General features: G+C 41.7%; 1 protein-coding gene across 6 annotated transcripts in view; it reads left to right on the top strand.

Annotated features, from left to right (window-relative positions):
- cntn3 (contactin 3) overlaps nt 1–22,965 on the top strand; it is a 1,582,783-nt gene that overhangs the window by 1,165,753 nt on the left and 394,065 nt on the right. The window lies entirely within an intron of this gene.

The following is a 22,965-nucleotide window of genomic DNA, read 5'->3' as shown; positions in this document are numbered from 1 at the left end:
TCTTAGGGCTGCAGTCTCTTCCCTCATCTTCTATCTCTGCGCTAAGGCGATACCCCACCGGGCGATGTAGCAAAGTCCCGCGGCTCAATCACCGCGGTCCCGGGGTGGTCGAAGCTGCCGTCCACCAGTCCTGCTGACACAGCCGCTAGCCCGCGGCCGAACCCCGGACTCAGGTCACCGCCGCCAGAACGCCATCCCAGCCACCGGAGCACCGCTCCAGCCCCGAGCCGGATCGCCCTCACGTGAGCGCCGTTACTGTCTCAGCCTCGCGCCAGGCCGCCCCGACATGGGCGCCGCTCCTCCCTTGGGCCGGGCTGTCCAAACATGGGCGCCGCTCCTCCCTCGGGCCGGGCAGCCCCGACTTGGGCGCCGCTCCTCCCTTGGGCTGGGCCGGGCAGCCCCGACATGTGCGCCGCTCCTCCCTCGGGCTGGACCGTCCAAACATGGGCGCCGCTCCTCCCTTGGGCTGGGCCGGGCAGCCCCGGCATGTGCGCCGCTCCTCCCTCGGGCTGGACCGTCCAAACATGGGCGCCGCTCCTCCCTCGGGCCGGGCAGCCCCGACATGGGCGCTGCTTCTCCCTCGGGCTGGGAGCGCCGCACCTCCCCGAGCTCGGCCACTCCGACGGGAGCACCGTTCCTTCCTCGGACCAGACCGCCCCCCGGGAGCGTCACAGCCCCTCACGGAAGCCCTGTTCCAGCCCCCGAGCCGGGCCATCCTCACTGAGCGAGCCCAGGGTGAGTCCTGGCGGGCTCTGCCTCCTGAGCCTCGAGGTCGCCAGCTCCGCCATTAGGCCTCAGCGCAGACGGAGGCAGAGAAGGGGAATACGACAAAAAAGTCGCATTCCCCCGCAGGGAGAGACAGCAAGCCCCGTTTCAACCCCCCCCCCCCCCCGCAAAACACAAACTAAAAAAACAAAAACTGGACTAGCCAAAACGAAATAAACAACACAAAAAAAGCAAAAACAAACGGACTGCAGGTGAGCCGCTGCTGCCAGGGCAGCGCCGCCACTTCCGGAGTATAAAAATGTTCCAGGGTATACAACACCATCCCCAGCATAGATTTGTGTGAACACTCTTCTGACTGGGAAAGTACTGTGGTGCAGCGGTAGAGTTGCTGCCGTACAGGTGCAGATAGCCGGGTTCATTCCTGACCATGGGTACTGCCTGTGCGGGGTTTGACCACTTCATAAAGGAATGTCTTGGATGATTGGAAGACTTAAAACTCCAGTATTTGGAAGGATCACAGGAATCACCTACCACCCCCCCCGCTTTCATCCTCCAATACATCCATTATATCAGTTGATGTCCAATCAATGGATAATATAATTGTGCTTCTGCACGTTAACATAATGATAACAATTGAAACATCTGAACATAGTTTTGGACTATAATCATAGTTTGGAGAATGAGATAAAACACCTGGCTAAATGGTGCCACAACACTCAATGTCAACAAGACCTAATTGTTGACTTCAGAAAGGAAAAGTCTGAAGATCATGCACTCGTTTTTGTTGGTAGGTTGGTGGTGGAGAGAGTTAGCAGTTTGAAGTTCGTAGACGTGCATTTCTCGTATGGCCTGTTTTGCACATTTTTTAATCCCAAAGAAGGCCCAAATTGACAAGAACGTACAGGCAATGTTAGATAAAATGTTGGGGGAGCTCGGCCTGATGAGGGAGAGCCTTCCTGCCTTGATAAACAGAAAGAAAGTTGGGATAAGAATATATTAATTATGACATTTAAAAAAAATCTATTTAAAAAGCAACCCTTTTACACTGCAACTACTGTAAGTACAGAGTTATTTTTCAAAAGATAAACAATCTACAGATTGATTGACATCAACAACAGTGGCAATATATTTCTATGTGGGGTATCTTCATGTTCTTTAGCATAAAATCAGAACTCCTATGGATTCTAGCTGCAAGGGAAAAATAAGATTTGCATTTATATGGTGATTTTTACAGCCTCTGGTCATCTCAAAGCTGTTTGCAGCCATCATTTTTTTTTAAATCTCACTTTAAGAGTGAGATGTCTTTTAGGGATGTCTTCAGAAATTCTTCCACTCACCTTCACACCACAGGTAATTTCAAGCAGGCAATTAACTTGCCGACCTGTGAAGGAAGGAACCACAGATGCTGGTTTATACCAAAGATAGTTGCAAAATGCTGGTGTAACTCAGCAGGTCAGGCAGGATCTGTGGAGAAAAGGAACCCTTTATCAGACATCTTGCCAACCTGCATGTCTTGAAGTTGTGGGAGGGAAATGGAGCATCCAGGGAAAGCCATGAAAGCCAGGGAGAATGTACAAACTCAACACAGGATGTACAAACTCCACACTGGAGGTTGTGATCAAACCCAGTCACTGGAGCTGTGAGGAAGCAGCTCCACTAGCTGTGCCACCCTGCCATCCCCATTACCAGTGATTCCCAACCTGGGGCCATATGGCCCCAAACGGGCCATGGCAAATTTCAGGGGGGCCACAGAAAAATTTGGGGATTTAGGGGGCCACAGGTTCAATGAAGGGGGCCACTTTTTTTCCGCTAATAATGTCAGGGGGGGGCACAGAAAAATTAAAGAACCCAAGGGGGCCATGAACTAAAAAAAGGTTGGGAACCACTGCCCTATAAAACCATTCCTTAGTTCAGCAATTAAGGGGTGCTTTTCAGAGGATGATTCATGAGGTGATATTTTATAATTGGAAAAGATGGGCAAAATTCATTGTAGGTATCTTAGCTCAGTGAATTTCCAGGGTGGCATGAAAATAAAAAATAGATTTGAAAATCGAAAATCTATGTACAAAATGTCTATAGCATTTTGATGGCAATCCTTAAATCAAACATTTGAAAATGTTACCAATTTAACAGCTTATTAATTGGTATATATCTAAAAATACCTATCTCTGCAAGTGTCTTTATCTTTCTATGAAATAGGAGCAGAATTAGGCCATAGAGCCCATTGAGTCTACACTGCCATTCAATCATTGCTGATCTATTTTTCCTCTCAACCCCATTTCCCACACCTTAACTTTTGACACCCTTACTTATCAAGAATCGACCAACCTTTGCTTTAAAATACATAATGACGGCCTCCACTACCATATGTGGCAACAAATTCCACAGATTCCCCATCCTTTAGCTAAAGGCATTCCTCCTCATCTTCATTCTGAAGGTACACTATTTTATTCCGAGGCTGTGACCCCTGGTTCTAGACTCTCCCATTACTGGAAACATCCTTTCTACATTCCCTCTATCTAAACCTTTCATTATCTGGTAGGTTTCAATGAGATAACCCCATCATCCTTCTAAACTCAAACGAGAAGAGGCCCAGAGCCTTCAAACCTGTCTAATTTGCTCTTTCTGTTCCCAAATTTAAGATTACAAAAATTAACCTGAAACCTTCCTGCAGGTCTCAGCTCCAGTACCATTGTTTAATGATAGGGGAGGAGAAATGTAACAAAATTAATGTCAATCTTCCATTCTTAATAATCATAGTTTGTTTTTTGCAAGTATTGTACCTTAAATGATTCATATTATTAGCTATGATCACTTCTGGTCAATTAGGTTATTCTACCCACCACAGATTTAATCTTTAAATTATTTGAGTACTCTGTGGATTCCAGGAGCAAAATGTTAAATTACTGTACCATACAAACGTATATAAAGCATCCTTCACGTCCAGTTACTTGGTTTTACGAGGCATTGAGCCAACCTCATTCCTTGGCAAATAAACTTTTTTTATATATCTGTGCCCAGGAGAAAGAGATGATATGGCCCTGAATTTCTAAACTGCTTGTTTTGCACATCTGATCTGCTCCATGTATAAGACAAACACTTGTCCGTGCTCCCTGCGTGGCATCTACAAAGCGCTGATGGATCTCAAATGAGGCTCAAAGCTGAATTTGCCTCAAACCTCAGGTGGTACAAATGCTGTTCTGTCAACTGTGTGCCTGCTTTGAGTATAAGCACAATTTCTGAACCATTTGGCCCCAAAAAATGCAATTATCCTACACTCCCAGTGAGAACTCAGTGGGAGTGTTTCAGCTTGAAGCTGAGTAATGAGACTCTGCAAGTAGCCAGGACCTTCCATTTGTAATACTGGAAAACCAGAAAAACAATTGCCAACCAGCTCAAGCAATATTTAGAAATATCAAAATATATTCTAAAATTGTTACAGATAATCACAATGATGTTTGACCTGCTGAGTTCTCCAGCCGCTAGGCTTTTTTTAATCGTTAGTATGAGTATTTTAAACTAGAATTCACGTTAATTAACACAATTCTTGACGACTGTTAATTTATATCGCTCTTGGTTGTTTTAGGACCTAAATAAATGTATCCCAATGATAAATTCGTCATAGACTCATACAATATAGAAACAGGTCCTGCGGCCCAACTTGTCCATGCCGGCCAAGAAGCCCTGTTTCCACCAGTTCCACCAACTAACATTTGGAACAAATCCTTCTACACCTTTCCTCTCCATGTACATGTCTGAAATGTATTTTAAATGTTGTGATGGCACCTGCCCCAGCTATCTCCTCTGGCAGCTCGTTCCATATACCCACCTTCCTATGTGTGAAAAAGTTTTTACTTATGTTTCTAATAAATCTTTCTCCCCACACCTTAAACTATGATCACTGCTTCTTGATTCCTCTATGCTGGGTAAAGCACGTGCATTTGCCTTATCTATTCCCCTAATATGCCTTGTACACCTCTATAAGATCACCTCATCCTCCTGTGCTCCAAGGAATAAAGTCCTAGCCTGTTCGACCTCTCTCTATAGCACAGGCCTTGGAGTCCTGGCAACATCTTCATCAATCTTCTCTGCACTCTTTCCAGCTTAACAACATCTTTCCTGTAATAGGGTGACCAAAACTGAACACGGTGCAACAAATGTGGCCTCACCAATGTCTTGTACAGCAGTAACATAACAGTAATATGAAGATAGAAACAAAAAGCTGGAGAAACTCAGCGGGAAGACAGCATCTCCGGAGAGAAGGAATGGGTGATGTTTCGGGTCGAGACCCTTCTTCAGACTGGTTAGGGATAAGGGAAGTGAGAGATATTGATGGTGATGTGGAGAGATAAAGAACAATTAATGAAAGATATGCAAAAAAATAACCATGATAAAGGAAACAGGCCATTGTTAGCTGTTTGCAGGGTGAAAATGAGAAGTGTGCAAATTGGGTGGGGGAGGGATAGAGAGAGAAGGGAAATAATACAAAAAAGGACATTGTGTATAAAATGTTATCAATGCATCTGGTTATCGAGGCAGTTAGGTTTGAGTACATGCTCAATGCTCAATTTTTAAAACAACCAAAGCAAATGGAAGAAATTGTGACAGCCCTTTTTAAAAGAAAATATACTTCATGGTGCCGCATGCATAGTCATCAACATATTCTGATAATTAGCCGTTGATTTGTTGATCTGAAAGACACAATTGACAATAAAAAAGCTTGAATTTGTACTTCTGGTTCTCAACAGAGGACCAAAACATATTACCTTTAATTGAGTATGCTGCTTCCTTCTCATTAAAATATGGGTTATGAATGGGACTCAAAGGTGCAGGTAATGGCTGGGACTGTTTTTGTCATGGCCCTGTGCAGTTGCGAGGAGCTTGCGAAATTAAGAAGGCCGCATGAAATTAATCATTTGTAGAAAATGCTGTAAATTAAACTGCAACTCTGTGCTGAAACCGCCAGCAATGCTGTGATGGAGCCAACAGGGTGCTAACAAATCAATATGTGCGGCGTATGTACCATGGGGTAATTGAAAACAGTTGTGTTCACGGTATGGAGCATCATTAGACACAAGTACAAATTACCCTGTACCAGTATAGTTTACCTTCAAACCTATGGTTCCATTTACTGAAAATCCATAGTGGGAGTTTCACCTCATGAAAGGTCTCCTTGCCTCAACCCAATCTCTGAGTGATACCTGCACCATGAACAAGTCATTAAATGTAATACTTTCTGACCACGTAAAATGCCAGAGAAACTACTGTCTCGAAATTGGAGTTCACTTTAACGTTTCACTAAATGGATGTTGCGCTTACTGCAAATGTGCAATCTGAAAACCTTGCCAAAAATAATCACAAAATTAGGAAAATTGGCCTTGACAAAAATGTGGACTCGTGGGCTTTCTCCAAGTACTCTGGTTTCCTTCCACATTGTAAAGACATAGAGGTTTGTAGGTTAATTGGCTTCAATAAATTTGTAAATTGTCCCCAGTGTGTAAGATAATGCCAGTGTATGGGGTGATCACTGGTTGGCGTGGACTTGGTGGGCTGAAGGACCTGTACCATGCTGTACCTCTAAAGTCTAAAGAGTAGACCTGTTTCCTTTGAATTCAGAAGAATGAGAGGTGATCCCATTGAAATTTCCAAAATTCCTACAAGGCTTATTAGCCTGGATGCTGGAAGGATATTTCCTTTGAATTAGTAATCTAGAACTAGGGGTAGCAATCTGAGATGAAGTATAATTTACTTAGGACTGAAACAAGGACAATTTGTTTGCTTAGGTATGGGGTGAATCTTACGTTTCCGTAAAAAATCATGCTCTTGGTTAATTAAAGATATCAATAGGATTTTTGATATTAAGAAAATCATGGGATTTGAAGATTATCCAAAAAGTGGTGCTGACAATAGAAGATTAGCTATAACATTGGTAAATAATTGAATAGGCTCAGAGGGCCAAATTAACCTACGCTTGCTTCTCGTTCTTATGAAGGGCACGTTGAATGATTTGGCCAGTCAGTGTCTTGATAAAATATCTTCTATTTTAAATAACATTCCTGTTGAATCATTTGGAAATAAATCCAACATAATTATAACTTGAAAACAATGAAGCCTTATGTTACAACATGCATTGTTATTTTGAACGACTATTCACTACTCATTCCAATGTTGTGTGTCAGTTTCAAGGTACCACCATCAAAATGTGTCTATTTCTATCGATACCGAGGAAACTATTTCTAATTGTGTTCTCTGGCTTCTGTTTTGCACATATCTTTTTGCCTTTAAAGGTCATTTAATCTCAAACTATCGAACAGATGTCAATCTTTTGAGGTTCTTTGGATTATAGTTCTGATATCAGTTGACATTTCAAAAATATTGTGCGGGTTCTGCTCTGTAACATTCATAGCATTTTTTTTTTTAACACAGCAAAAACTGAAATATCATGAAAATGCCCCAGAGATATAAGAACATAGCCTCCCGAAATGAACTGTTGCCTCAGAGAAATACTGCTTGTCACCTTAACATAATGATGGTTATTAGAAGAAAGACACAAAAGGCTGGAGTAACTCAGCGGGTCAGACAGCATCTCTGGAGAAAAGGAATAGATGACGCTTCGGGTCGAGACTCTTCATCAGACCCGAAACGTCACTTATTCCTTTTCTCCAGAGATGCTGTCTGACCAGCTGAGTTACTCCAGCTTTTTGTGTCTATCTTCGGTTTAAACCAGCATCTGCAGTTCCTTCCTACGCATGGTTAATAGAAAATGTGTGATCAACTATTAAGCTATCTTTCACCAGAGGTGGACAGGATTATTAACCAAAAAAATCAGAAAACAATATGAACAATGATTCTTACAAAGTCTGCTATATGTAACATACTTTGGTGTTAAGCTTGCATGGTTTTCATCTTACCGCTGAGGTAAACATTCAAGCCCTGTTTGGATATTAAGGTCACATGGCAAGATGTCAGAAGTGCCACACTTTATTAGTGAATCAGGTTGAAACTTTATTCAGGTGACAATTTGTAATGGATTTTATATTTGACTTGATAAATTGTTCAATCTGCTTCCAATTAAGTGGGCATAGGTAAACTTGCAATTTATGCTCCTCATGAGTTTTGTTGTCTTCAGTGAATAAAGTTGATTGACCTATTCATCAAACCCAAGCACAGAAAGTCAATTTAGTTACTACCTCGGTGAAACTGTTCCTGTACATTAATGAACCATGAAGGTTTTTTAATCTCAAAGTACATAGCCAGTTAAATGAATTCGTACATTTAGTGCGTGCACAAGCAAAACTATTTTCTTTCAGTTAGTTTACATGAATTAGGAATTATTTTTAGGTTAAGAAATGCAATGTATTTTTTTATATTGTTCAACTTTTGTTCCAAAGGCATTTTGATTTAAAACATTTATTGACAACTTTTATGCAGGAACTTAGCTTTGACAGTTTAATGGAAATAAGATGGCAGAAATTAATTTTTATGAGAAAACTGTTGGGAAATAGATTCTCTACTGAAACAATGGTGAAAATGGCATGATATGTATAATGGAAAGCAACATAGCGTGTGTAACATGTGCAAGTACTATCTCGTGTGGGGACAAACTGTATGGCTATTTAAGGGCCTGTCCCACCATCATGCGATAGCATGCGTCTAGCGCGACCAAACGTGGTCACTTGAGGCGTATGGCCGCGTGGGGCCGGTCCCACTTCGAACCGCGGAGGCATGTGGAGTTGTGCGGGGCTCAAGCGACCACGTTTGGTTGCGCTAAACGCATGCTATCGCTTCTTAAACACTACGATTGAATCTGCCTCCACCACGTCCCTTGGCACAGCAATCCAGATGCCCGCCACTATCTGTCTAAAAAAACTTGACCCACAGATTTCCTTTAAACTTTGCCCCTCTCACCTTACAGCTCTGTTCCCTAACCTTTGACATTTCAATCACAGGAAATTTGTTCTGACTGTCTCCCCTTTCTTAGGCCTATCATAATTTTATATGGTTCTCCCCTCAACTCCTTTGTTCCAGAAAAAACAATCCATGTTTGTCCAAACTCCCCTTGCGGTTAATACGCTCTAATCCAGGTGGCATTCTGGTAAATCTCTTCTGCATTCTCTCCAAAGCCTCCACATCCTTCCCGAATGCAGTGACCAGAACTGCACGCAATATCCCAAACATGGCCTAATCAATGTCATATAAACCTGTAGCATGACTATACTCAATGACCTAACCGATGAAGGAAATCTATCAAAAAAAATGAATGTTTTTGCCACATAATAAGATTTTTAAAATTTCCGTAACTATTAAATAAAAATATTTAAAGTAAAGGAATTAGAACTAAAATTCTTTAGCACTTGAGCTATCAACTTCCACAGAAATTAGAAGAACAAATATGCCAGTAGATTGCAGGCAGCTGCTACACTAATAGGATTGTCATATTAGGGGATTTAACAAGCAAATAAATCTAAAATTACGAACATCTTAATTCCTCCCAACTATTTTCCTCTACTAAAATCAATGAAAGATGACCTAGCTTTAGTTCTAACAGCAGATTGCCCAGCATAAGGAGAGCAATTGCCAAGTCCTTGTAGTCGAGCAGTCTATTCTATAAGGAATCTGGAATTGGATTGCATTCAGAAGAATTTGTGGCATTTCCCCACAACATCATTACCATGGCATTGAAAGGGCAGGTAGTCAGAAGCATTTTCCCAGGGTGGAAATATGAAATATTAGAAAGCATAACTTAATGTGAAAGGGGGAACATTTAAAAGAGCTGGGAGCGGCATATTTTCCACAGAGAGTAGTATATACCTAGAACGAACTGGCATGGGTGGTGATGGAAGCAGATACAAAAATGGTGGGTAGATAGGCATATACATCTGCAGGGTCTGTGCTGGACAGCTCTCTGCTCTATATTGGTTATGAAACCTTTTTCATTTTTTCGTTTAGATCTTTTTGAAATAATGTTATTTTGGCTGCCAGCTTCCAAGCAATACAGGTGTCAGGATGAGAAAGGATGTAATAGTTACTACTCAAGTGATTGAAGAATTGAAAACATTCATCTGGTTATTGAAGAAAAAGAAAAGCGCAGTTTTAATCTACTTGAGCATACAGCTTGGAAACTGAAGATTGCTGTTAAATAGCTTGGTGTTGAAAAATAAGAACAATATTACTTTATCATTATTTCTGATAAATACATCTCTCCCTCTGGCTCATATGTGAAAGTCTGGCCACTGTCTTCATTGTGTTATCTCTGAATCTTGCAGAACCATTCTATGCAAGGTCAGAGCTTCAGGCAGTACAGTGTGAGAGCCAAGTTAACCTTAATATCCAGCCACGGGGAAAAAAATATTACGAGTGATGGGATACTTACTACAGATAAAACACTCCTATTCAATGGGCATGAGGTGAACAATGCTTGCTGAGGGTAAAATTCTACTAAACAGTTTATTTTTCCACATGTTTCTTTTATTTGCTTGACCTGAGAACAGAAAAAAAAGTCTATATGTTTAATACTCTCCTCCGCTGAGCGGAGCAGGTCCTTACCCTCAACAACTTTTCTTTTGACTCCTCCCATTTCCTCCAAATCCAAGGCATAGCTATGGGCACGTGCATGGGCCCCAGCTCTGCCTGCCTCTTTGTAGGGTGTGTCGAACAATCCTTGTTCAAGGCATACCGTGGCCCTATCCCCGAACTCTACCTCTGATACATTGACGACTGGATTGGTGCTACCTACTGCACCCATGTAGAACTCACTGACTTCATCCATCTCAACACTAACTTCCATCCAGCACTCAAATTCACCTGGATCATGTCCGCCATCTCCCTACTGTTTCTCGACCTCACTATCTCCATTGCAGGTGATAGACTACTGACTGACATCTACTACAAACCCACTGACTCCCACAACTATCTGGATTTCACTTCTTCCCACCCTGCTTCCTTTAAGGACTCTATCCCCTACTCCCAATTCCTCCGTCTATGCCGCATCTGCACCCAGGATGAGGTGTTCCAAACCAGGGCATCGGAGTGGTCCTCATTTTTTAGGGAATGGGGGTTCCCCTCTTCGACTATAGATGAGGGTCTCACCAGGGTCTCCTCTATATCCTGTGCTCTGCTCTCACTCCCCATCCCCGTAACAAGGGAAGAGTCCCCCTTGTCTTCACCGTCCACCCTACAAGCCGTCACATACACCAGATAATTCTCCGACATTTTCGCCACCTCCAATGGGATCCCACCACTGGACACATCTTCCCATCTCCTCCCCTTTTGGCTTTCCACAGAGACCGCTCCCTCTGTAACTCCCTGGTCAAATTGTCCCTTCCCACCCAAACCACCTCCTCCTCTGGTACTTTCCCTTGCAACTGCAGTAAATGCTACACTTGTCGCTTTACCGCCCCCCCCATGACTCCATTCAAGGACCCAAGCAGTCTTTCCAGGTGAGGCAGAGGTTCACCTGCACCTCCTCCAACCTCATCTATTGCATCCGCTGCTCTAGGTGTCAACTGCTATACATCGGTGAGACCAAGCGCAGGCTTGGCGATCGCTTCATCCAACACCTCCGCTCAGTTCGCATTAACCAACCTGATCTCCCGGTGGCTCAGCACTTCAACTCCCCCTCCCATTCTGAATCCGACCTTTCTATCCTGGGCCTCCATGGCCAGAGTGAATCCCACCACAAATTGGAGCAGCAGCACCTCATATTTCGCTTGGGTAGTTTATGAACATTGACCTCCAATTTCAGGTAGTCCTTGCTTTCTCCCTCCTTCCCCTCCCCTTCCCAGCTCTCCCGTAGCCTACTGTCTCTGCCCCTTCCTTTCTTCTTCCCGCCCCCATCCCCACATCAGTCTGAAGAAGGGTCTCGACCCGAAACGTCACCTATTCAGATTCAGATTCAGATTCAGATTATTTAATGACCACACAGTCAAGCTGGTGGAATTAATATTCAGTACAGGATGTTACACAATAGGCTGATTCCCGTCAAACATAACATAAAACACAAACAACATACAGTATACAGTACATGCACGAGGTGGCTTTGTGATATTATCATAGAGTGTTCAGAGTTTGAATTGCATATGGATAGAAACTGTTTTTAAATCGTGATGTTTTGGCAGGCAGTGAGCTGAGGGCAGCAGGTGGAAGATGTGGTGAGCTGGGTGGGAGGGATCAGAAATGATTTTCTTCACCCTTGACACGGACCGTTTGAGATTGAGTGATTCTATTGATGGGAGGGGAGTGCTGATGATTTTGGATGCTTTGTTGACAATGCGCTGTAGTTTATTACGGGAGTGAGTGTCTAAACTGCTGTACCAAACTGTTATTGATGAAGTGAGCATGCTTTGGATGATGGCTGTGTAAAATCGGATTAGGAGATGTTTTCCTTCGCTCCATAGATGCTGCCTCACCCGTTGAGTTTCTCCGGCATTTTTATCTACCTTCAACAGGTCAGCAAGATTGATTTTTTTTTTTAACCCAAGGACTCATGATTTTTGCACATTTTTTTTTGGTATACAATCATCTGAAAAACATTGTGGAGGCCACAGGTGACATGTTCTTCAAGCAAAAACATTTCAATAGTTTAACCAGCAACCCCTTTGGAAAGCAATCATAGTATGCTTCTCAACCATAACTAATTGGATGTAACAATTCTACCGGCTTATTCTCCAATTCCCCCCCATATTCCCCCTTCGTCTCCCATATCACCCTCCATTTCCTTATCTCCCCTTTGCCCCTCCTGGAAGCGCCCCTTCCCCTCCCCTTCCTACTGCACTCCCTCCTCTAACCTCACAATTTGCAACTCCTGTGTTGTTTCACACCTTCAGTCTTTTCATCTCTGGCCTTTGTCGAACATCTGCCTGTTAAAAAACCCTCCTCACCTCTATCGACCTGTTACCTGCCAGGCTTTGTCCTGCCCCTCCTCTCTTCCAGCTTTCCATCTACTCCATTTCCTACCTGTTTGTTCCCACCGTCTCTCCTCCCAGCCTGAACTAAGTTTGGCTTTCCCTTCTCTGTCCATTTTACTCCTCCGCTCTCCACATTCATATAAAAACATAGAAACATAGAAAATAAGTGCAGGAGTAAGTAATTTGGCCCTTTGAGCCAGCACTGTCATTAAATATAATCATGGCTGATCATCCAAAATCAGTACCCTGTTCCTGCTTTCTCCCCATATCTTTTGATTCCGTTAGCCCCAAGACATATCTAACTCTCTCTTGAAATCATCCGGTGAATTGGCCTCCATTGCATTCTATGGCAGAGAATTCCAGGTATCTCCAGTGGGTTTTTACCACACAATGTATCTTCCATTCCCCTCCTATCTTATAATTTCAGCTTCATTCCTACATCTATGTGGACAGGAATTGTAGGCAACAAGACTTAGATGGGCACTTAGTTGATGTGGACTGGTTGGAGCGAAGGCCCTGGTTCTGTGTTCTGACTATCTAGCTGATCTATAATTCAAATGCATTTGCTCAATTTTTGCACTGTGTATCCGACCAAAATGTACTTTTATCTCCACAACGCAACCCTTAAATATTTTTAATTGACCCAGCGTTCGTCATCTTTTGTTGAGACATTTTTGTACGCAGCGGGTGTGTGTCATGTGGAGCTTGATGCCACCTTACAATTGAGACAAACAGCACCGATGCAGTTGAAGGAGAGCCAGAGATATATATGAAGGAAAAAGAATGGAGCACCATGATGATAACTGGGAAATTGGCATGGTGGCACCGTGTGTGCAGTGTATGAACCATGTAGAACAGTTGGACAAAATGGTCCATTCTTTTGCTATGATATTCATGGAACAGCATTCTTATTTTGCTCCTGGCATCGGATGAGAGAGTTTAGCCCATTGAATCTATGGTGGCTTATAGAAGATATTCTTCAATCCCATTCCCCTGCTTATTTTCCTGCTTATTGTCTCTGACGTTTCCATTAACATTCTGTCATGAATTCCAGATTTCCACCATGCTTTCTGAGTTCTTAACAAATAGTTCCTGGATCAACTCAAAAGCAGCCAAACTCCATTGTTAAGCTTGTCACTCAGATTAAATGAATTCCTTCTGCCCTGTGGAGTCCATGAGTCACATAAAAAGCTGATCATTTATCAAACCTCAACCTTTCAAAATCGATGGATTGCATTTTACTTTTATGCAACCTGATCTTCTGGAATAATTCATTCAGTGCTGTTGTCATTCTGGCAAAACCTGCTCTCTGCCTTTCCATAGCTGAGTGCTCAAATCTGAATGCCATGCCCCAGATGGCATCGATTTAAAACTCTAATCAACAGAACAATAAATTACTCACTTTGGAATTCTAATTTACCTGATATAAAGTTGTAACCATTTCAGCGGCTGTTTAGATTGCTACTTACACTTCTGCTTGAACCTTAAGTGATTATTATGTGTGAATCCCCAATTTACTTTCTCCCATTTCTCAATATAAAGGACATAATGTTTAATTTAATGCATACTCTAGCTAAATTATGCCATGGAAAAGCTGCAGTTAACATTAAAAGTCTTGCATGTGGCAGGTGCTCACTGCAAATGATGTTTACTCCCCCTTACAATCTCCTTCCTGTATTTTGTTGAAAACATTTATGTCCCACCGTGTACAATGGTGCTGCTGTCTCTCTCTGAAATCTGCTGCTATCTCTCTCCACAGACATATGTTTTGAAAACACACATCATACTTAAGAGCATCTTAACTGTTGGGGAAAAAATAGCTTGCACTTCATGCTAATATTTTCTGACCCAAAATAAGAAATGTACCAGCACTTGTTCAAATTTAATCTTCTTTTACTGCAAGCAGTAATCCCACAAGTGAAAACGATGTTTACTGTTATGGAAGAGGCTGGATTTAACATCATCCATCTTACATTGCAGGAGGATGCAATATTTGTTTTATAAAGCTCCTTTTCCAATAAAAGAGCCGCCATCCAACATACAATCATCATTGGTACAGGATACCACCTATGATTTAATTACATTGCCAGTTGTTTGCAATAAACATGCATTATGGCAGATTATGTCCTCTTTATTATGGTTCCAAATTTCAGTTTAATTGAAACCAACGAAACCTCATTTCAGAACAGTCACGTAATTGTACATGCATGTGTGGTGCAATTAACTCGATGAATTCCAATCCAATTTTCTACTTTCTCATTTAATGATTGGAGTAATATTAAAAATGACAGAAAATTGAGTTGGGGCAAAAGGTATTCATAATTTTCTCTTGACAAATGACATGGATTTACCATCAGTTTGGGTGGCTTTTGGCATATTGACAAACTGCACTTCTTCAGACTCTATGTTTGCTAGGGGTGCTGCCTGACCTATTAAGTTACTCTGGCACTTTGTGTCCTTTGTTTGTAAACCAGCATCTGCAGTTCCTTGTTTCTACTGCTAGATTAGATGATGCCCGCATTGAATAGCCTGGCAGTACACTTGAATTAAACTTCCAAATCTCTCACAGCTCTGTAGTTGCTTATAAACATGTATACATTAATTTTAGGGCTTTCATCTCTCTTTTCGAATTGTATTGTTTGGATCTTATGGATGCCTGTGATCTATTGTATATGCATCTGCAGTGTTAACCAACTGCATCAAGTTTAGCCTGGAGTCTTTCTAAGCTCTGTCTTACCGAGCAAATTTCTTGTGTAATTTGAAACAAATCTACAGAAACCTCAACATCTCTTGTACGTCTGAGCTCAGTGGAAGTTGTGAGCCGCATAGACTCCATCGTAATGAATGACACTTTGATGTTGAAAGAGTGAAATGCACACATCTTGATTGTCTGCATGCATTGCACAGGTCCTCAACACAACGCTGGACTCTTTCTTGCTCTTGTCATTATTGCGAATTCCCTGATGAGTTGCACATTCACCCCATATTTCTTGGTATACGACAATTAGTCTGTTCCTGCAACTTGAGTTCATGGGCAGGATTTGTGACGAATAAAATATGTTTTGGTGCAGTTGTAATATTTCTCAGTGGGTCCGATAGTTATGGTTTCAAATCCCACTCCAGAGACTTTCAGAGATTATTTTTTGAGATTTTAGAGCCAAGACGCAGAAACAAGCCCTTCGGCCCATCAAGCCCACACCAACCAACAATCACCCCATACTATCCTACACACTAGGAGCTATTTCCAATTTTACATAACCCAATATAATTTATATTGTAAGAAAAAAAAACTTTTCTCTGCTAAAAGAACTCCGCAACTATGATTGAGCACGCCCAGGAGTGACAGAGGTCACATGCTTATGTTAATATTAACCTTTTTTCACCCAGTTTTATTCCACCAGGGAGGTCTTACCTTCCACTACCTGCAACCTCCGGTAACCACCTTCAACTAGCATCACAACCGGCTTCGATTAAAAAATTACCGATTTTTAAAATGGCAACCAATTTTTAGTCGAGGCAAGTTTTGAATATTTTGAAATCATCGCTGGAACATAGAAGAAGCTCGACTACGCGGAAACCACTTTCGACCATTAGCGAGAGTGACAAAAACCTCCGGGAACCTCACGGAAACCTTGGGTGGGGCGCAAGGTCTCCAGAGGTTTCCGTTCAGGTTTCCTAAGTGGGACAGGGGCTTTATTACAACACCAGGGACCCACATTCAATCCTGACTACAGAGGTCAAAAGTCAAAGGTCAAAGTAGCCTTTATTGTCATTCAGACCTTGCGGTCTGAACGAACTTTTGTTGCCTTGCAGTCCTACATATAGTACCAAAATGACAAAAACACACAATAAACACAAATTAACATCGACCACAGTGAGCTCACCAGGCACCTCCTCCCTGTGATGGAAGGCAAAAGTCTTAAGTCTTTGTCTCATCCCTACTTGTTCTCCATCTGCGCCGAGGCGATCCAGGCTTCAGATGTTGTGACCCCGCCGGGTGATGGTAAGTAATGTCAGTTCCGCGGCTGAATCCGAGCTCCGCGAACGGGACAGTTCAGCTCCGCGGCCCAGGGTGGTCGAAGCTGCCGTAGCTGCCGCCCTCCAGTCCAGCGGACGCAGCTGTTGTTGCGGGAGCTCTGGAGAACAGGTCCGCAACCTGTGACCTGCGAGCTCCCGACACTGGGCCCGCGGTCGGGTCGGGTGGCCGCTGTTGCCGGAACATTGCCCTATCTCCGAGGCCAGGTCGCCGCTCTGTACAGAGTTTGTACGTTCTTCCTGTGACCGTATGGGTTTTCTCAGGGTACTCCGGTTTCCTCCCACACTCTGAAGATGTACAAGTTTGTAGGTTAATAGGCTTGATAAAATTATAAATTATCTCTGGGCTGTAGGATAGTCCTAGTATATAATGTGATCGCTGATCAATTGGGCTGAAGAGCTTGTTTCCGCACTGTATCCCTAAAGTCTAAAGTGTTTCCCCTGTCCACCTTTGAGAGAAAACTGATTCTTTTTCTGTGAATAATGAAGGTTATACTTGTCAGCATCCCTGTTAAGAGCTTGTAAAAAGATGGAAAATTCTGACATCAGTTAGTCTTTGAAATGCTAAAGTTGCCTTTGGTGATATTCTGCTCCTCCACAGAATAAACTATTGCAGGCGATGCCAATGCAATCAGTGGAAAACCATTCACTAACTCCAACAGTCTTTTTTCAGTGTAAAATTTACTAAAAGTACTATACTGTTAGAATGGCATGTCACTGAGTATTTAATTAATTCTGAACCACTTCTCCGGCCCTGAAAAATATGGAGGTGTATAAAATCATGAGAGGAATAGAGGTAGATGCACAGAGTCTTTTGCCCAGAGTAGGGGAATCGAGGACAAGAGGACATAGGTTTAAGGTGAAGGGGAAAAGATTTAATGGGAATATGAGGAGTAACTTTTTCATACAAAAAGTGGTGGGTGGATGGAGCTGCCAGAGGAGGTAGTTGAGGCAGGGTCTATCCCAACGTTTAAGAAACAGTTAGACAGGTACATGCATAGGACAGGCTTGGAGGGATATAGGCCAAACGCTGGCAGGTGTGACGATTGTATTGGCCAGTGTAGTCAAGTTGGTCCGAAGGACCTGTTTCCACGCTATATCACTCTATAACTCTATGACTCTAAATTGCTTCAGAAGAATGATTTCAAAATGTCACTATTACTAAAAAAAACCTACTTGGTGAAAACCATTTTTGCGCACAAATTTTAATTCATTTAATTAAAATGTGTAAATAGTCATAAACTGTCATGTATTATATTTCCTGATTTGTTGTCAGAATTCTTTATTATGTCCATCAGTTGGATGCCATCACTGATGACATCCAGGGAGTTACATGTCCCGCAGTGAAGGCAGCAGTCTATATGTCACATTGGAAAAGGGAACATCTATGCTACTGAGTTCATAAGTTATAGGAACAGAATTAGCCATTCAGCCTGTCAAGTCTACTCCGCCATTCACTATATCTTTCCCTCTCAACCCCATTCTCCTGCCTTCTCCTCACAACCCCTGATGCCCTTACTAATCAAGAATCTGACAATCTTTGCCTTAAAAATACCGTTAGGCTTGGTCTCCACAGCCGTCTGCGGCAATGAATTCCACAGATTCACTGCTGAATTTTATGGGAAAACTTTTGTCCAGGTCAATGATAAATGTTAGTGCCTTTACAACTGACTAGTAATTGGCCAGTGCGTAAGAATGAAACTCAAATAATTGAATCCATGCAAAATGAGGTTATTCCTTCCCCTTTTCTGATTCACACATAAAACAAAGCTGAGTCATAGAGTCATAGAGCACAGAAACAGGCCCATCTCCCCAACTCATCCATGCCAACCAAGAAGCCCCATCTAAGTTTGTCTCATTTGCCCGCATTTGGCCCATATCTCTCTAAACCCTCTGAGCTATTTAATTATCTTGGGAATGTTCCTATTGTATGTTCGAAGTAACAGAACCTTTAACTAATTAGTAAGTGATTTTATTTTTATTTGACCTGACGCACAGTAACAGTATTATTAAGAAGAAAGTAATTTAGATCTTAAGTTACATTCTAAGCACTTCATCAGAAAGAAGACACTGTGATGTTTTGGTTTGGCAATTAATACACCTAAAATGTTTACCCTGTGAGCTAATGAAATATTAAGGTCTTTTGGAATTTGTTGAAAGGAAGATAAATTGTTTTTAGTACAACAAAATGACTTGTGATGGCTTATTATCTCAGTTTATGATCTAACCAAATTTCCATTCCCTATTTATCTTAGTGCATGATTAGAGTTATAGGATGTATCCCTCAACCTTGCATCTTCTAGCATGTTAAATGGTACAATTGTGTCAATGGAGGTTTTTTATTCTGTCCATGTATTGCTGAATTCAGCAAGCTTTTGCTCACCTGTGATAAATGATCATACCATGATCGATGGAGAAATTCTCAAAGCACTGGCAGAGGTAACTACCCTCCTTAAGCATTTTGCATTGGTGTTGAAATGTTTCCAGTTCATATTTTTATAAATATATAATCCACAAAGTAAATGTTGAAAAACGAGAAAAAGAGAACTTGTTCTGTCGTTTAAGTGTTTTCTTCTGAATAGAAATTGCAAACTGGCCATTATGTAGACAAGTGGCTGTCCATCTTGTAGCTATTAACAATCCTAACAAATACCTCTATATCTTTGTAATCAAATTACCAAAACTTGTATCTGTGTTTGGGCAGGTTTGATACAAAACATGAGTTGCCCTTCTAGCTTTCTTAACCCGAGCCCGACAATCAGTCTGAAAAAGGGTTCTGCCCCGAAACATCACCTACCCATGTTCTGCTGACTGACCTGCTAAGTTACTCCAGCATTTTATGTCTTTGCTTGATACAAAACAAGTTCTGGCCCAAAATTACTTTCAACAAAAGCACATGGAATTTTTGAGGTATCATCATTACACTTGGAAACCTTACATTTTGTTTCCACCTCCTGATCAATAATGTAAATCACGAACAATTCAAGGCCACTTCACTGCTTATTTTCTTGTGCAATTCATGATAATTTGAATTGCATAGCAGTAGCCTTTCATCATAATCTAAAGGTTCAGTCACTATATTCTGGGCTCACAAACTCCATTATTTGCAATATGTCCATTGCCCAGGTCATTTTCTTTTCCTATGGATAATGCAGCACTGTTGACATACATAAAGCTAAAAGTACGTCATTGCAACTTAGCTACATTGACCACTTGAAAATTAATGCATAGGTTGAAAAGTTCAAGGATTTTCTCGGTGCTCTCCATTTTTTTTAATTTACAAAGAGTGGAAGAAAAAGGCAAATCTTTAGTGTGTCTCTCGTGTAGAGTCTAGCTGAAACCACAAGGGTGATTCTCTTGCAAACAGCATCACTAATATTCCAATTAACCTGACAAGCATAAAATAGCCTGCCAAATGTTGTTCTCTGCTGTAGCCCACAAACTTTCCATGTACTTCAACACCTGCAACTTCCATCTTAGTAAGTCTAAGATTTTTACATTGTGAAGCACACTTTCTTCAGTTTCAAAGGCTTAACACCTATGTTTCTAGTGGGAACCATCGGTGGAAGTCAGCATGATCCAAACTTGGTTGACTTTCCTGACGATATTCTTTGTTCCTTTTTCATCTTTTTCCATTGTACTGACATTCCACACTTCAAGTGAGGTGATGTTCTCCAGTTACTCTTGTTACTATCTCTATGTACAACTGTGGCAAACTTCCAACTAGTTGGTATTCTGGTGAAATTATGTGTAGTTTTGTTGGAACATATCTTCTTATATTTTTATCGAAACATATAAATCTTATAGAAACAAATAAAATTGTTCATTGGACAGGGACGATGCAGGAAAAAATGTTGCCCGATGTTGGGGGAGTCCAGAACCAGGGTCACAGTTCAAGAATAAGGGGTAGCCCATTTAGTACTAAGATAGGGTAACATTATTTCACCCAGAGAGTTGTGAATCTGTGGAATTCTCTGCCACAGATGGCAGTGGAGGCTTATTCACTGGATGTTTTCAGGAGAGTTAGATATAGCTCTAAGGGCTAATGGAATCAAATGATATGGGGAGAAAGCAGGAGCACGGTACTGATTTTGGATGATCAGCCATGATCATAATGGCGGTTCTAGCTCGAAGGACCAAATGGCCTACCCCTGCACCTATTTTCGATGTGTCTGTTTCTATGAAACAGAAGTACAGCCTGTATTTGCTTACAATCGCAAACAACGATGGAAAGAAAACATTTGCACATATCTTTCCATCTCTTACACAGTCTCGCTGAATTCCTTTCTGTCATTCCTGTTTATCTTGCTCTTACAACCAGACCATCCTACATGCCAAACACAGCATGGGCATCTTAGCTTCATGAAACATGGGTATTGGTGTTGAGAACTACAGCCCTGATACCCGCCAGTTGTTTTCTCTCAGGAAGAATTCTGAATGATAAATTAGAGAGATATCCCATTTGGTAGGGATTGAATAATTAATGTACTGTGCTTTAGAGGGATGAATTCTTTATTTGTTTGCCGACCATTCCACTTGTGGAAAGGGTATGCTATAAAATACATGGACTTTGCCGAGATTGTAATGTACTTGTAAATTTATTTAGTATTCCTGAGGTAGTAGGAAACATTCTGTATCTTTCAAGTGGGCAAATTAAGTATGTTTCAGGACTGTCTTGTGTTATTTTCTGAGTTGCTGGTCATTGCCAGAGACCCTGAACATCTTTCATTCCGGAATGTTCAGATGTTGCCCAGATTGAAGCAAAACATTGGCCATGTTGCTTAAAGGATGTAATTTAACTGGAAACTGGAAAGGATACGTGCAAGATTTACGAGAATTTTATCGGGTCTGGAGGGTTTGACTTATTAGGAAAGGCTGGATGAGCTGGATCTTTTTTCCCTGCAGCCTTCGAGGCTAAGGTGTAGCTTTATGGAGGTTTATGGAACGGGCAGCTGAGGTGAATGGTCACGCTGTTTTTCCCAGTGTCGGGGAGTCTAAAGGTAGAGGGCATTGGTTTATCGTGAGAGGGAAAATGTTTAAAAGGGACCTGAGGGGTAATTTCACATAGAGGGTGGTGCATACATGGAACAAGCTGAAAAGGAAGTGTTAAAAGCAAATATAATTCAGAGGTGCAATCAAGGCACTTGAACAGGTACATGGATAGGATAGGTTTATGGGCCAGGTGGGGGGGAGGGGGGCAATTAGGACTAGCTAAATAGGGCAAGTTGGCATGGTCTGCCTGGCTGAGTTGGGCCTGAAGTCTTATTTCTGTGCTGTATAATTCTACGACTCTGGGTTAAATTTGTAACCTAGGTTTCCCAGTAAAAATATATAAATTTATCTGCTTTTATTCTTGCCACATTAGGGTGAGAGGATCAAGAACAGAAAAGCGCAACCTCTAACTTTCATTATCCAATCATCTCTGGTTATAGGTGCTGGGGCCTGGAAGAAAGTTGGTTCAAAAAAGTTGAAAGGATAAATTGAATAATTACAGACCTGCAAGATTAACACTTGTTACAGAAATATTATTTTAAAATATTTAAAAAGAATGGCATAAATCAGCATTTAGAAAAGAATAGCCAGCAGAGATTTGTGAAGCAAGTTGAGGTGGTAACAAGAGAAGTTGATGAAGATAGCTCATTTATCAATGGTTCTTGACTCCATTTACCTGTCCTCCTGCCAAAACCTGAACATCAAACATTTTCAGCCCCTTGGATTTTTATTTTACTTTCAGCTTGATTAAAAATGCTTTGTTTGATCCAGTTCCTCCTTCTCGACTCCGCAATGTTATGTGCTTTGTCCTGAACCTATGACATAGAAACATAGAAACATATGACTCATAGGTTCAATGCCTCAAATGTTTTGTTTTCCTGTATGCTAATAACAAACCCCACTGCCTGTCATCTGTGGATACATTTATTCTGCCCTTCATGATCGTTTTTTTCAAGTGCCATCTTCAAATTTTGACTCATACATTTTGTTTTCCTTATTTGAGGCAGCTTGTTATTACAGATGCAAATGTGTGTATTATACTAGTGGTGTGCATAAATCTTTCAAATTGGGATGGAAAAATTTGTGGCCCATTATCTGAAACTGATTCTTGCGGCTTTGTTTGGGACAGACCAATTGGCTTGGTGAGAGAGATATTTTACAATGGTTTGGTTTGAAGGCCTCATTGACCATTTTGTGGAACATCTTAGTTGAGATACATTGTTCAATGCCAAATTGATCTGTTCCACAAAGATGACAAGAGCCCCTGTGTCTTTTTTGAACATGGCAAGATTTGTTGCTCATAAAG

Source organism: Amblyraja radiata, chromosome 18 (genome assembly GCF_010909765.2).
Source record: "Amblyraja radiata isolate CabotCenter1 chromosome 18, sAmbRad1.1.pri, whole genome shotgun sequence".
Taxonomy (NCBI): domain Eukaryota; kingdom Metazoa; phylum Chordata; class Chondrichthyes; order Rajiformes; family Rajidae; genus Amblyraja; species Amblyraja radiata.
The sequence above is the reverse complement of the archived record's forward strand: the minus strand, read 5'-3'. Positions and strand labels throughout refer to the sequence as shown.